This window comes from Felis catus, chromosome E3 (assembly GCF_018350175.1).
Source record: "Felis catus isolate Fca126 chromosome E3, F.catus_Fca126_mat1.0, whole genome shotgun sequence".
In the NCBI taxonomy this organism is placed as follows: Eukaryota; Metazoa; Chordata; class Mammalia; order Carnivora; family Felidae; genus Felis; species Felis catus.
The window spans coordinates 15,096,937-15,112,711 of record NC_058383.1 but is presented as its reverse complement, the minus strand read 5'-3'; the positions used below and the strand labels follow the sequence as shown (position 1 = coordinate 15,112,711).

At 47.5% G+C, this 15,775-nt stretch overlaps 1 protein-coding gene across 2 annotated transcripts in view; it reads left to right on the top strand.

The window, feature by feature from the left end:
• CALN1 (calneuron 1) overlaps nucleotides 1–15,775 on the top strand; it is a 529,481-nt gene that overhangs the window by 41,463 nt on the left and 472,243 nt on the right. For both annotated transcript variants that reach the window (XM_023246900.2, XM_023246898.2), the window contains exon 2: nucleotides 26–296. The gene's annotated coding sequence lies outside the window, so the exon portion shown is untranslated. The remainder of the gene's footprint in view (nucleotides 1–25; nucleotides 297–15,775) is intronic.

The window sequence follows — 15,775 nt, the reverse complement described above, 5'->3', positions numbered from 1 at the left end:
GTAAGTTTCTGTCAACTTCTTGCAGACCGTGTGTCTCCGCTGACGTTCCCTTGATGTGCTCGCAAATCTCCCTGAGAACATCGCCCTGGACCTCCGATGCGGCTGCCCGAGCAACCTGGAGAGGGGAAGCCTGAGAATGAGGAAAAGGGGGGCAGAGGAGCCCCCGGAGGGGGAGAGGAGCCGCCGAGGAGCCAGGCCCCCGACTTCCCCACTTGGCAAGTCTTCTCCCCCCAAACCCCCCGGAGAAAGCGCTTTCTCGAGTGTTTGCTCAGGACTTGATTGTTTTCAGCCCTCAGGTAGGGGGTGGTGCGGGGGCGGGGGCTGGGAGCCTTTGCTGCCGAGCGTCTGAGTGTCCTGTGGGTGGGGGCGAGGACAGGACGCCTGGGAGGGGTCCTGAGAGGATGCGCGTCCCAGCTGGGTACAGAGGTTTTACCGCACGTCTTGAGCCTGACAGGTTTCCACGGGCTGTATCTGAGACGTGTGGACAGAGCAAGAGGATGGGTTTGCAGACTGACCCTGTCAGGAGCTGATTAGGTTCGGGGGTGCTTGTTAGGAAGGACAGATATCATTTATAGAGTGCGTACCCCGTGGCGGCATGGGAGCAGGAGCTTGGCAGAGATAATCTCGCAGTCTCCCAGTCTTGGCAATGAACCCTCACAATAACCCCGGAGGATGTGTCATTAACCCCATTTTTACGGGAGAAAAGTAAGATATTCGACAACTTTCTCCAGATGGCCCAGGCAAAGGGAAACCCAGGATTCCTGCCCAAATCTCTCTGAATCCGAAACTTACATTCGTAACCGCTGGCCTGCCTGCCTCTCCCCTCTTACAGGTGAGGAGGTCGGTTGAGGGGGAGGGGTTTTGTGCTCCCCGAGCCACAGGGGTTCAGTCCTGCTCTCTTTCTTGCCCTTGGAGACGTTCAAGGCTGTAAAAACTCAAGAGGAATTTCACCTCCGGGAGGTTTTTTGTACAGAGGGAAATTTTGATCTACGTGATCAAGGAGTTGGTCTGTGGTGAGTCATGGAATCGGATATGCTCTGGAATGGTCTCCCTCGGGCTACTGGGAATGGGCCCTCCAGCCGTCTCTGCCACCGGTTGCCAGGAGGGACCGAAAGTGTTCATGGTGGGGGCCGTGAGTTTATGGTTTGGGCTGCAGGAGGGAAAAAGGAAGTGGGAATATATCTGGTGACTACAGCTCCTGCTTTTTAGTGATTTCTCCCAGGGGCTGGGGACGAGACTGCAGGTTCAATCCAGAATCTTCTCCAACACACCTTACTGTTTGGGAAGTGAAAGCTGGGGGCTGATGAGACCCGTGGCCAAGGGCATGGTGTGCTGAAGGGCAGGCTTGGAGCAAGTCTCTGATCAGGAGGGTTGGCTAGGGTGGGAGGATGGACCTGGGCTGGGCCTCCCCGTTCCAGCTCACCGCTTCCAGGAGAGGAGCCCCAAGAGGAAGAATGGTCCATTCCAAGGGTGAATTTCCTGGTCGGCCTTTCCTCAGCCTAGGATAAGTGATCGAATCCTGGGTGCTTGCCCTGGGAAAGAAGGGGACATGTTGAGGGAGGGAGGTCAGGACTGGGGCAGAGAAACTCTTCTGCATGTCCTGTGGGCATTGTGGCAAATGGCAAATGTGGAAAGGATAGTCATCTACCCTACTGGCCATGATGATATTGTACAGGAAGCAGCAAAGAAGTCTGATGGAGTCAGAAAGACCATTTTGCTCAACATATTCCCACAATAAAAAATATTTCCTCATTTGCTCCTGTGGCTTTGGGATTTAGGATTTGGGGCCAGAGCTGTGATGGGCATGAATTGGACGGATTAGTTTCGCCCGTCTCCAAGGGCAGCAGTGGCCCAGGTGGAAACAGTCTGCTTCTCCCACACCATCGGCTTCTCCTGGGGGGTTGGCATCAATTCTTTGTGGGCCCCACGCCGAGGGTCTCTACGACTCCTGGATTATTCCTATCATGCATTCACATCACCACAAACCCATATTTACTTACTCCTTCCTTGGGGACACACTCACACATTTCTCAAAGATTTCCTTGTGCAGTAGACAGAGCAAGAGGGCTAAAAAGAAGGATGAGGTGGGGCCATGGGAGGGGGGTTTGATGGTCTGGGTCTCAGCACAAGGGTTGGGCATGGAGGGGACAGGAACGCGGCCCACCGGAAGCATGTCCTCACAACAGTCCCCAGCAACGTTGTCTCGCGGAGCACATTGTGTCCCGGTCCTTTGTTCCTTGGTTGGAAACTCCTTCAGAGGGGACAATGTTAGGGCTAGCCTACAGAGCATCAGAGGCCTCCTCAGCCCCTGAAGCAGGCTGTGTGGTGGCCCACGTGGTTATGCCTGGTGCGGGCAGAGTAGGCAAAATTACAAAGTAGGGAGGCATCTCCTCAATGTGTCCCATCTTCCTGCCCCAGGTCATTCTCCCCCTTCCTGGTACCATTTTGGTTGCAAGTAACAGAAGTCAGGTAGAGCTCTCCTAGATGGAAAGGAAAATATATTTGGAAGACTTTAGGCAGGGGTTAGGGACATGGGGGTTGCCTCGTGGAATCCAAGGCCTCGGAGGTGGCTGGAATGAGGGCCTAGGGGGACACAGTAAACCCAAGAAAACTACTTCTCTCTGCCTATCTATATCTCCTCAGTTTCTCTGTCCACGTGAAAAGTATCCATGTCAGATAGCTGCCAATTTGGCAACTAGCCTCAGCTGAGAATCAGCATGGTTTCAATTTCAAATTCCCCGGGAATAGGCTCATTGTTGTCCATTCGAGATCAAATCAGCAGGGTCCAGGGGAAGAGAGTCAGAGGGCACGGACACGGTTTCTTCCACTATAAATACACAGATGGGAGAGGAAGGCAATGGCCAGAGAAGTGAGTACCTCATCACCCTACTTCCTTGAGATATTGGATTTTGTAACCCATTCTTGAAGTTGGCTGGCTGTCCATTAAGTGCTGGAAAGGTACTTGCAATTAATGCTCTAAGCTGGAGGGTTTAAAAGAAAGTGGTCCCCAGACGAGAGAATTATCACTGATGGAACAAAAACAGTGAGGTAGATAAAACTGGCTGGGGGCACTCTCTAAGTGCAGGGTGGAGAGAGACCCTATGCAGAGGGCAGGGACTGGAGAAGTAGGGTACCCTTTGGTACCTCCAGCCTTCCTCCCAGATCTCTTCTTGAGATTTACAGAAGAATCCTGCAGAAGAATTTATTCCTGTCTTTGCTTAAGTGTGGGTAGGCTTTCTCTTGATGTACCTGAAGGAGATGACCTATCCATGGGGACCTTCTTCATTTCTTTGAGTCAGCATGAAGACCTGACTTGCCTCTAGCCTGCCAAGGTGCTGACTCCTCAGCCTGGAGGTCTGAGGGGATGTTTTTCCCCTTTTATCCAGACTATGGGATCTGGGGTCTTTGGGCCAGTTCTAGAGCTGACCCATGGATCGTCAGTAGGCCCAGATGGCCAGCTGGAAGGAGCCCCCAGGAGGCAGAGAGATGCCCAGGTGGCTTCCACAAACTACAGCTAAGTAAACAGCCCTACCGCTTTGGTGCTGCCCCAACCCAATCTGAAGGAAGTTTTTCTAATATGGGGAGAAATGGATGTGGACTCTTGATATATGAACTAAAAATAGTCCATGTTCCAAACAAAGTGTTTTTAGTATTTTGAAATGAAAACGTGTAGACAAAGCAAGGATTCAGAATGCATGACTCATTAAATTGCTGATTCTGAAAGCAATGGAAATTCAAAGGGAATTTTTCTCTCCCTATGTCTCCCTCCCACCCCTGTTCTGAATAGCTTATAAAAAGAGTCTCTACATAAACAAGACCCATAAACTCCTCCATGATTTAAGGTCCTGCATAGGAGAGGCAGAAGGAACTCAACCTTTATTGCCTGCTTACTAAGCTGGCCTCCCTAGCTGGGCTGGAATCGACCAGAATCTGCCCTCCCCCAGTCTGCCCATCCTCATTTCTCTTCTTCATCCTCTCCACCCTGTCCCAAGGTGTCCAGGAATTTCATGGCCCCACGATGGCCACTGTTCCTCCCTCCCCTGGGTTCCAGGCTCTGCCGGACCTCATCAGCCCTAACAAGGGTGCGTCATCAATGAGCAGTAGCCATGGGGCATCTTAGGGGAGAGTGCACACCATACACTACCGTAGTGGGATTCAGCGGTGGGAGCCTCCTTCAACTCACCAGATGGTCTTGGGCTCATTGTTGGGTTAGGAAGGGTTGGGCCTCATCAGTGATATTTAGCTTTTTTGCTCACAAAAACCTTTCTAAAATGTCTTGTGGGGAATGTTAGTACTTAAAACAGAGAAGAGGACCCATTCTTATTGGAGCAAGGTGTGTGTGTGTGTGTGTGTGTGTGTGTGTGCACATACACACACACACTTGGGAGAATGGGGAGGTCCTCCAGGACCCCTGAGAGGAACAGTGACATGTTTCACCCGAACAGGCTATTGGGAGACCTTCATATCACAAACCCTTAAGAGCTATGTAAAAATCTCGCCTCCAGTCTCTCCTAGTTGCCATCATCTGCTTTCCTTCTGATCATCACCACACTTCTTGAGTACATTAGCGGCTTGTTAAGTCTTGTATCCATCCTGAGGAAAGTAAGACAACCTGTGGATGACCAGCCAAAATTTTCACCTCCTATTTCCTCAACTTCAACTCCAGTGACTTTCTTCCCTCTCCATCTTCACTCCTGTGGCCTGAGCCATCATCTTATCACCTTCTAGAATACTCCACCTCTGAGAGCTCACGCGGAGCGCTCCTCTCTTTGACAACCCACTCTACAGATGTTTACCATTGCTGTTCCCACTTCAGGATGTGGAAACACTGTGAAAGAAAATCCTTTATGGATACGGGGCATGGGTAGGCAACCTCACACACTGACAACCTTCAACCCCAGTGGGTCCTCCGTGTGGCCTAGATTCTTCTAGTGGGCAGGTCCCCTCACATTCTTCACCATGACTGTTTCAACCCCTGTTCACTCTTCTAAAAACCATGTCACTTCCTCCTTCACAAATACAACAAAGGCCCCAAGAAAAAACGTCCTCAACTTTCTACCCATCCTCCTGTCACGTTTTCTGCATTCTGGTTCATTTTTTCTCCTCCCTTCCCATCATAGTGAAAGAGGGGTCCCTCTACCTGTCCAAGGACCACCTGCCACATGTGTGTGGGCATTCATTTCCGGCACCCTCTCTCACCTTCTTCCATCAATTTTATCTCCTTTATTATTCTTCAATCTCTTTCTTCTTCCCCCAATCATAAACATTCGTTCTCATGTCACTTATCTTTAAAAAAAAAGCTGATATGTTATCATTTTGTTCAAACTTCCTGAAAACATTTCCTACTCTTGTTCTAATGCTCTACCTTTCTTTTACTTCTCACCCCTCCCTCACTGTGATCTGGCCTCTGTCCCTGTCAGTCCACTGATCATATGCTGGCTGGAAGAAAGGAGAGTGTTAGGTAGAAGGGGCAATGCCAAGATATGAGCCAGTTCAAAATTTAGCCCATCAAAATCTATTGGGTGAGTTTACAAACTCTATGGTTGATGGGCTGTGCCTACTAAATCAGGAACTTTCCAAAAAGAACCCATAAATCTGCTGACCCCAATTCCCTTCTCTCGGGGGTGTTCACTGATAGCCTTGCCAGGTCCCCAGAAGCCCCTGTTGGGGCGGGGCGGGGGGGGAGGTTTCTGCTGCCACATCGCCACAGCAGCAATCATCCTTTTCTCTCCCTCGTTGTGCCGGCCACTTCTTTTCCCTTCCCTTCCCTCCAGTCCCAGCCGCCCAGTTGGGATTTCAGATGATCTTAGCTAAGAGACTTAGAATGACTCTCATCCTCCGGGAGATTGTCCGACCCTACCTTGGGAGCCCTCTTTTATCCGGGGTTTACTTGCTTCTGTTTATTTGTGATGATTCTTCTAGCGCAACACGTTACAAATTGAGGAGCCTCTGAACATCGGTGTAAATAAATATTCCTCTAAAAGTGCTTCACGGTCAGCAAAATTCAGATGATAATCCATGATCTATCTACCTCTTGGAGAATATCAATGCCTATGAAAATCTCGGAGATGCTCTACAGCAAAGCAAGCGGTTTATCTTTGTTTAATTCAGCTTTTCCAAACACAGTTCGAGCCTGGAACACTGGGCGTGTGTGTTGTGTTTGTGTAAGAGCCTAGAAATCACATACTAAATGTTGATTTCCTCTCCTTAGGACATGCCTGGTTCTCAGATCAATGCAAATGATAAGTAACTGATACACCCTAGGCCCAGTGAATGCTCACACCAATATGCATTCAAACACCCTAAATTGGTGTGCCAGGCTCTGTGCTGAGTGCTGGGGATAAGGTGAATAATCTTTTCCTCATGTGGTTTAGAGGCTCATGGAAGAGATGGATTAATACCATAGAGCTTATGTGTTAGATAAATTCATGCACAGGGCGTGCCTAAGAGCATGTCACACACACACACACACACACACACACACACACGTAGTGGTACAGCTCCAGGGTACAACATTCACTTCCAAAACAAGCACCCGACGTGAATGGCACCCCCCTGCAGCTGTATAATGTAGATAGAATAAACACTTATCCATCCAAATATGCACAATTTGTTGTTATTAGTAGTCACATCGCCCCGCAAGTGTTTTTTTCACTTAACAATTTATTACCAACATGGTTTTCTATTGTACTGTGATTTATTTAACTTAGTGCCCTGTTGATGGCTGTTGAGGCTGCTCTATTTTTGCTCCCACCAGCAGTGCTGCAATGAGCATCTTTGTATATTTATCCTTATGAACTAGTGCAAGTATATCTAAATATAAATTTTCTAGAAGTGAAATTTCTGGGTCAGAAAGTATACATGCTTTTTCTTTCGCTGGATTTGCCAAATCGCTCTCTAGAATTATTGTACCAATTTGCCTAATGGAAGGGCCTCCGAGGACAGGGGACACTGGAATGGAGGGGATGGTGACAACAGAGGAGAAGGGCTTGAAGGTGATAATTAGTGGACTAGCGTCCCTTAGGAAGTGAGAGAGCAAGGGGTCAAGAGCGCAGTCTTCATGAAGCAAAAAAATTCTAGATGCACCGAGTGTCCATTCTGGACTGCCCAGAAAATATAACAAATGATTGTAGCTAAGAAGTTTTGATCCGTCTTTCACCCGCCCGGAGATTCCAAAATCCTCCTTTCACCAAGGATCCATTTGTTTTCTGTGTGGTTCTTCTAATAAAACATGCCACAAATCGATGATCAACATTGATATTAATAAGCATCCTCTAAAGGCACTCCATGCTCAATAAGCCAATTAGCCCCTAGGAATTTGATTTCTTTGGAAGGGCTTTGTGCATAAGGAGTGTGTTTGCCTGTCTTTCTGGTCCTTGTACGGGGGACGTAGCAACGGGCCAGAACGTATCGACATCATAGGATAAACACGGCACACGTTCAAGCCAACGTCCATTTCACCTCTTGGCCAGTGATCTTAGATGGATTAATATTCAAACAAAAGCTGGTATGTTATGGTGTGGAATGCTAGGGTTTACAAAGATTTTTTTTTTTTAATGTTTATTTATTTTGAGGGAGAGAGAGAGAGAGAGAAAGAACAAGCGGGGGAGGGGCAGAGAGAGAGGGAGAGACAGAATCCGAAGCAGGCTCCGGGCTCCGAGCTGTCAGCACAGAGCCCGACACGGGGCTCGAACCCACAAACAGTGAGATCATGACCTGAGCTGAAGTCGGACGCTCAACTGACTGAGCCACCCAGGCACCTCTGGAATGCTCGTTTTTAAGATAAAAATGGCCAAAGAGGTTTCTTGCTTGCAGGGGGCTGTGTTTTGGGCTATGACCCCATAATTCTCAGAAGCCCTTTTGGGAAAAAATTTAGAATTGTTGGGCGAGACCAAACACATCCAGCACACCCTTGGTGTTTGAATCAAATTTTAATTTGAGCATTTTGCTCCTATTGAGAAAGTGGGACAGAGAAGGGGAGGGACAGCGGAATGCGTGCCTTAATATTCTTGCTGCTAGCAGAAGGCTCTATAAAGCAGCACTTTGCCTCAGGATCAAGTTCATCTTGCCCATCACAGAGTTCAAAGGGAACTGAGAGACACAGTGCCCCTCAGGCCTGTCCCATTAGGTGCTCCTCCTCCAGTCTCTCCTACTGGAGCCAAGTCCAGTGGCCCACATGTGGCCACTGTAGGAGCCTGTTCCTTCCGGACCTCTTATTTCTCCTTAGTCTGGCTACTATTGCTTTGTAATAAATCACCCCAAACTCGGGGGCGGGTGTCACAAACCAACAAACATCTGAGGCTCATGGAGTCTGTGGGTCAGAAATCCAGTAGGGATGGCTCATTCCTGCCCTGTGATATCTGGTGCTTCCATTGGGAAGACTCCAGTGGCTGGGGTTGGAATCCACTTGGTCACTCTTCACATGTTTGGTGCCTGGGCTGGGAAGGCTGAAGGACCGGCTCAGTTGGGAGCCTGTGACTTCTCCATGTGACTTGTGCTTCTCATAGCATGGCCTCTGGGTCTGAAGACAAGCAGGTAGGGACAAGCCTTCTGGGAGGACCAGCTAGGACCTGGTTGGCCGTTTTACGACACTGCCTTGTAAAAATCACTTCCGGCACGTTTAGTGGTCAAAGCAGTTCAAATCCTCCTAGATTCAGGAAGCGGAGGCAGAGACCTCACTTATCGGTGGGAGGAGGTTCAAAGAACTTGGGGGCCATATTGGAAGGCTACCACGGTGTTCCTTCACGGGTCCTGGATCCACCAGCTCCCAGTGCTGTGTCTCTGCTTCCAGGGGACACGGACAGAACTGGACGCTGGGGGCGTAGTAAAGATAAGGGCATTCCCAGTGATCCGAGAAGCCGGTGGATCATTCTGAACATCGTGGTAGAAAAGCGTTGGTCTCTAAGTTATCCCGACCTGTGGGTGCCATAGGGGCAGAAGCAGCAACCAAGCCAGGTTTTCAGGAAAAGTGATAACAAGCACATTCCATGGAGGGCCCCCCACATATCACTATGCAAGTGGTGTCCTCCACAACCAGAGGGGGCCCTTAGAGCGTGTAATTAATTGGCCCGTGTTCACGCAGACTTTTGATGAAACATACTTAAGGGAAAGCAATAAATAGTTCCTCTGCGCTGCTGTTAATCAAATGTCTGCCTCACTCCCTTTCCGGGGTTATCTTCTTATGTGGGGGGAAACAGGCGGGCTTCAGGTCTGTTCCCGAGTCAGTCCTCCTGATTCTTGTTACCTGCTCCCATCTACCGGCTGAGCACTATCTCAGCCCCGGGCAGCTTCACTTGGGGTTCACACCTGGGACTCTTGGGACAACGAGAGGAGTCGCCAGCCTCTGGGGCCCGGGTGCTGATGCAGGAGCACGATTTCCCTTGCCGTAGCCTCTCTCAAATCCCTGCAACCCCCCCAAACACACAGCAGATGGATATCAATCACAGGTTTTACCCAAAGCTTGGGAATAACTGGGGAATTTCAAGTGGGGGGGAGGGTGATTGCAATATACAAATAAATCTTGTTAGAGTCCCCCCAACATATTTTTAAAGGGGTATTTTTATGCGCGGATCCCTTTGGCAGTCTGATGAAGCCAGTGAATTATGTTTTTAAATGCATGAAATAGAATAATCGAGGCAACAACAAAGGAAATCAATTACATTTAAGTACAGTGTCAAAATATTAAACAAAATAAGTGTGTGATATAATCATACATATGCTTCTTTGTTGATGCCTTAAATAATAAGATTGATGCCTTAAATAATTAGCTATCATAATTTTGAAATGTCGTGGTGGTGGGTGTAAACAACATTATAATGGTTACAGCTGTAACCTTGTAGGAAAATGAGTGACAAAGTCACAGTAACTGCTAATTCCAGGGCACCTCGTGGCTTGTGTTTACAGCTGGAGAAAATGCTAGATTCCGTTTCGAGGTTGATGAAAATAAAGATACATTCTTTCCCATCCAAATTCGCGGAAGCCCCCTTGAATTCTATCCCCAGGCCCCTGCGGGGTGAGAGGCCCCCAGGACCCCTGTCTGGTGCATTTCTTAGCCGTGTTGCCTGGCCTCAGGGGCGGCCCTGCTGTCTCATTTCTCTGAGTGAGTGCTTCCTTCTTCAGCCCTTCCCAGGGCAAATCTCCGTCTCTCTTTAGGAAACCCAACCTCCTCTCCCACGGGGACAAGCCACAGAACTCAGTGATACACCCTGGCAGTGGTTAATAGGAATAATATTTTGGCCAATAGCACACTGGTGCATGCTAACATCAAGGCTGAGCCTGGGTCAAGAGACTTCTTACCCCGGGGCTGGACGACAGGTATTTGACTTTGTAGGAAGACACTAGGCTTCAGAGCTGAGCTCCATGGACAGGGAAAATCTGTACAAAGGCTACAGGAGAGCCTCAGACTTTTGAGTTCTTCTCCCAGGGTAAAGAAGACACCCCCGACCAGCTGTCAGCTTTAACCGTGGGGCTGCAGCAAGGAAGGAGCACAGGACACAGGAGATGTAAAGGAAACTTCTCTCAGTTTTCTGGTCATGGGTTGGAGGGAGGAGAAGGACAAATGATAAGGGGTAGGAGAATTAAGAAGGCTATACTGCTTCTCTCTCCCTCTCAGCACCGGGGAACTGAGGCTCCTGCCTTACCCCTCCATGGGGACTCCGGGAGCCCACCAGATAAGGCACCTGCCCTACGATGCTCCTTTGGTCTAGTTAAGTGTGTGAAGGCAACAAGGTGAGAGCCTGAACCTCACTCTGTCCTGGGGCACAGACACTAAGTGAAGAACTAATGAGTCTGCCACAGGGACACGCCAAGGTGTCGCCAGAACAGAGGACGTGAGCAGTATCCTGGGCCACACCTGGATGGCTGGCCATGCAGAGACTCAGGGACGTGCAGCCACATGGAGCTGAGAGGCAGCCAAATAGCAAGGGCAGATCCCAGGACTCCTGAGAGAGCTGCACAAACTAGGAAAAGCCCTATTTGCCAGTTCTGAGTTTCAGGTTTGGAGGCCAGTAGGATGCCCGTGACCATGGACCAAGAAACACATCACTTGGGGAGACAACAGGAGGGGCTAAACATTTCTAAGACTAAACTTTATTATTATTTTTTGCAACACTTTTAGATTTACAGAAAAATTGAGAAGGTAATACAGAGTTCCCATTATCCCCAACGCTCACGTTTTTCTATTATCGTTTCACACGAGGATGATGCATATGTTACATGTAATGAATCAATATTGACACACAATTATAACCAAGGTCCATACTTTATTCAGATTTCCTTAGGGTTTATCCAATATCCTTTTTCTGTTCCAAGAGCTCATGCAGGGTGTGATGTTACATTTAGCTATCATGTCTCCTTAGGCTCCTGTTGGTTGTTACAGTTTCTCAGGCTTTTCTTGGTTTTGATGACGTTGACAGCTTTGAGGAGTATTGGTCAGGTAGGTTGAGCGTCCCTACACTGGGATTTGTCTGATGTTTTTTTCCTATGGTTAGGCTGGGACTATGGGTTGTGGGGGGGAAGATCACAGAGAGAAAGTGCCATTTTTATCACGTCCTAGCAAAGGTACATACAAGACACGTGACTTGTCACTGTCGATGTCGACCTGGATCACCCAGCTGAGGTGTTTGTCAGGATTCTCCACGGTAAAGCTCCTAAATTTTCCACACTTTCCACACTGTACTCTTTTTTAAATTTTTTTTTTCAACGTTTATTTATTTTTGGGACAGAGAGAGACAGAGCATGAACGGGGGAGGGGCAGAGAGAGAGGGAGACACAGAATCGGAAACAGGCTCCAGGCTCTGAGCCATCAGCCCAGAGCCTGACGCGGGGCTCGAACTCACGGACCGCGAGATCGTGACCTGGCTGAAGTCGGACGCTTAACCGACTGCGCCACCCAGGCGCCCCCACACTGTACTCTTAAAAAAATCTTTATCATTGAGTAGAGTTGGCATACGATGTTGTTATTAATGTCAAGTATTCAACGTAGTGGTTTGACGATTCTATATATCGCACAGTGTTCACCACCATTAAGTATGGTTACCATCTCTCACTGTGTAACACTATTACAATATTATTAACTGTATTCTCTATGCCGTAACTTTCATCCCCACAACTTGTTTCTTTGACAACCGGAAGTTTGGGCCCCTCAGTCCTCTTCACCTAGTTTGCCCATCCTCTTGCCATCTCCCCTCTGGCAACCGCCACTTTCTTCTCTGTGTTTGAGTCTGTCTCTGGCTTCTGTGTGTTTGTTCTTTTGCTTTGTTTTTTAGATTCCACATATGAGTGAAATCATGTGGTATTGTCTTTCTCTGTCTGACTTATTCCACTTAGCCTAATACCCTTTGGGTCCATCCATGTTGTCACAAAGGGCAAGAACTCATTCTTTTTGATGCCTGAGTGATATTCCACCATATCTATGTGTGTGTGTGTGTGTGTGTGTGTGTGTGTGTGTGTGTGTATACCACGTCTGTATCCGTTCATCTACTGATGGACACTTAGGTTGCTTCCCCATCTTGCCTCTTTAAATAATGCTGCAATAAACATAAGGGTGCATATGTTTTTCTGAATTCATGTTTCCAGTTTCTTTGGGTAAATACCCAGTAGTGGAATTACTGGGTTGCATACTGTATTCTTTGCAAGAAAGTTACCATGCACAGACTACACATGAGAAATGAGGAGTTATGTTCCATCTACATTTCTGAGGGCAGAATATCTACGTAAGTTATCTGGAATCCTGTAACAAGAGATTCTGTCTTTATTCAATGATGTGTTTCCATACATATGGACTCAGGGATATTTACTTCACAATTCGGGTAATAATTCAATACAACTTTATTTGTTTTGCTGCTCAAATGGTTGCAGCTTTGGCCAGTGGGAGCTCTTGGCTCCTGTGTTTTGAGTACTTCCTTACTTTCTGGCCCTACAAGGTGCTCCGGGCTCATCCTGGTTTCTTCCTGCCCCAGAGCATTGGCCTGGTTTCTTCTATTAGAGATTGGCATTAGAAACCAGTATCTGAGCCCTAGGTGTGCTGTTTGCTCTTGAGGCATTGTCGCTTCTAGGCCCTTTCCGTCAACAGAGCAAGGGATATGTGTGTGTGTGTGCATGAACCTATGTATAAGCACATGTATCTATATGTGTTTCTATATGTAACCATGTGAGTCCATATTAAGCTAAAGGGGAGTTCTTCTGAAGTCTTCAAGTCTAATCCATTATCACATAGATCATTCTAGCTGCTTCCTCTTACTTACCCGTCAATTCCCCTCCATCGGTGAGAAAGCCAGCTCCTACCACCCACCATCCATTTACTTAATTGTTTAATTGCAACACACATTCATGGTCGTGTCAGAGGTGCTAACACATATACCTGTGGGAAGCAACTTTATAAATGACAATGCTCTGCGTGCAATTCCTTTGCCCTTCGTTTTACAGACTCCACTCATTTCCAAAGTTACTTACATCAGCACACACCCCCAATCCCTTCAGAGAAGCTGTTTCATACATTTGAATACAGATCGATTTGTCACATTCTGCATTCCATCCCGAGATGCTGCCGACCTCCTAAATGATTTTTTTAAAATTCGCATACATTAAGGTTTACTCTTCGGACTGAAGTTCAGTGGGTTTTGACAAATGCATGCTGTCACATATCCCCAAATACAGTACCGCGAGGAATAGTTTTGCCGCCCTAAAAAGCACCTTGTGCTTCACCTGGTCAACCTTCCTAATTTGCCCCTGAACCCGGGGCAACCACCTATCTTTTCATGTCTCCCTAGTTTTACCTTTTTTTTCTAGAATGTTATTCCATTGGAACCCTATAGTATACAGCCTTTTCAGACTGGCTCCTTTCATGTATATATGTCCATTTCAGATCCATTTCTGTTTTGGTGTGGCTCATTCCTTCCTCTTGCTGGCTGAATAATATTCCACTTTATAAATGTACTACAGTTTATCTATTCACCCGTTGAAGGACATCTTGGTTGCATTCAGTTTCTGGTGACTATGCATAAAGTTGCTATAAGTCTCTCTCTCTCTCTCTCTCTCTCTCTATATATATATATATATGTACCAAAGAGCATGATTGCTGGAGAGCATGATAAGACTATGTTAAGTTTTGTGAGAAACTCCCAAACTATCTTCCAAAGTGGCTGCGTACTATTTTTACACTCCCACCAGCAAGGAAGAAGGTTCTTCTTGCTGCACACCTTCGCTAGCAGTTGATATTCTTATTTTTTTGTTTTTGGATTTCAGCCATTCTAATTGGGGTGTAGCAGGGTCTCATCATTGTTTTTTTTTTTTTTGATGACCTATGATGTGCAGTATCTTTTCATGCGTTTCTCTGCCATCTGTGGCTCTTCTTCAGTGAGCTGTCTGTTCAAATCTTTCCTCTGCTTTTTTCCGGGGGGGTGTTTGTTTTCTCATTGTTTAATTTTAAGATTCCTTTGTATATGTTGGCTATAAGCCCTTTGCCGGATATGTATTTTTTTCCAAATATTTTCTCCCGAGGTGGGTTTGTCTTTTCATTCTCCTGGTGGTCCCTTTAGCAGAGCATAATATTTGAATCTTAATGAAGTCCAACTTAATCATTTCTTTCTTTCATGGATCGTGCCTTTGGTGTTTGATCTAAATGTCCCTTACTAGACATGAGGTCGCCTAGATTTCTCCTATATTTTGTTCTAGAAATTGTATAGTTTGTGCTGGACACCCAGGTCTATAGTCTATTTTAAACTGGTTTTTGTAAACCTGGGTCTAGGTTTTCACATACAGGTGTCCAATCGTGCCAGAACCATGTGTTCAAGTCAACACAGGCTTATGTTCTCTCTGTGGTCTTCCGGTCTCCTAGGAGCAGTTCTCGGAGACAGCACATTTGCAAGCCCTCACCTCCCCATGCCAATTTCCAGTAATTTCCAGAGGTAGTTCAGCGTAAGTCCATACAAAAGAAGAAAATCATTTTATTAAAAGGCGACGTAACCGCAAGATGTTCCTTGCTGTTAATGGACAAAGCATTTTTCCTCCTTCTTTCGCTAAGTCATGCTCAGGGATGCAGTTGTATATAAGAAATGGGTATTGTTGTGACGATAATAGGACAACAGAGCCAACTGCTTACTTTCACTGTGGGTTGGAAATGAGCTGTGAAATCATCACTTTTCCCCTTGACTGGGCGGGAGCCAGTTTTTGGGAAGGGCCTTTCTCTTCCTCAGTAGACAGACTCACCCCCAAGCTGTCCCAGAACGACCCCTGGCAGGTGAGACTAAAGCCATGTGCTTGCAGTTACCCAAGGACCTTTCGTGGCAGCTGCTGCAGACATAAGTGAAGACAGTATCGCGTAGGTCCTGCTCTCCAGGGCTCACATTCTAACCGAAAATAGACTGGAGTTACAAATGAAGTTGTGACAACGGTCACCAATAGCATTTGTCTGCCTGCCTGCCACTCGCTCTTTGGGAACGTAAACTTCCCAGAGCCTTCTAGCTACGCCTCACATGTCTGCGTGCATGATTTGACTCTTGACTGACAGTCGCCATGTTTCTCCTTTCGTCCACCATATTTTAGCCTCAAGGTGATGCCTCCTCTCCCGTGAGTCTCTGCTGCCTGACAGGAGGGTTTCGAATGCTGATCCTCGTGGATGTGGCCAGTGCTGGGACACAGCTGGGCAGTGCCCACGGCCCCCCGTCAGCTGAAGGGCTGATCACTGACACGTACTGTTTTGAGTCTTTCCAGGAGGGCTTGGGTGTTTTCGGTTTCGTGTTGCGTTTGGCCTGTACATCCCTATGAATCCCCTCCC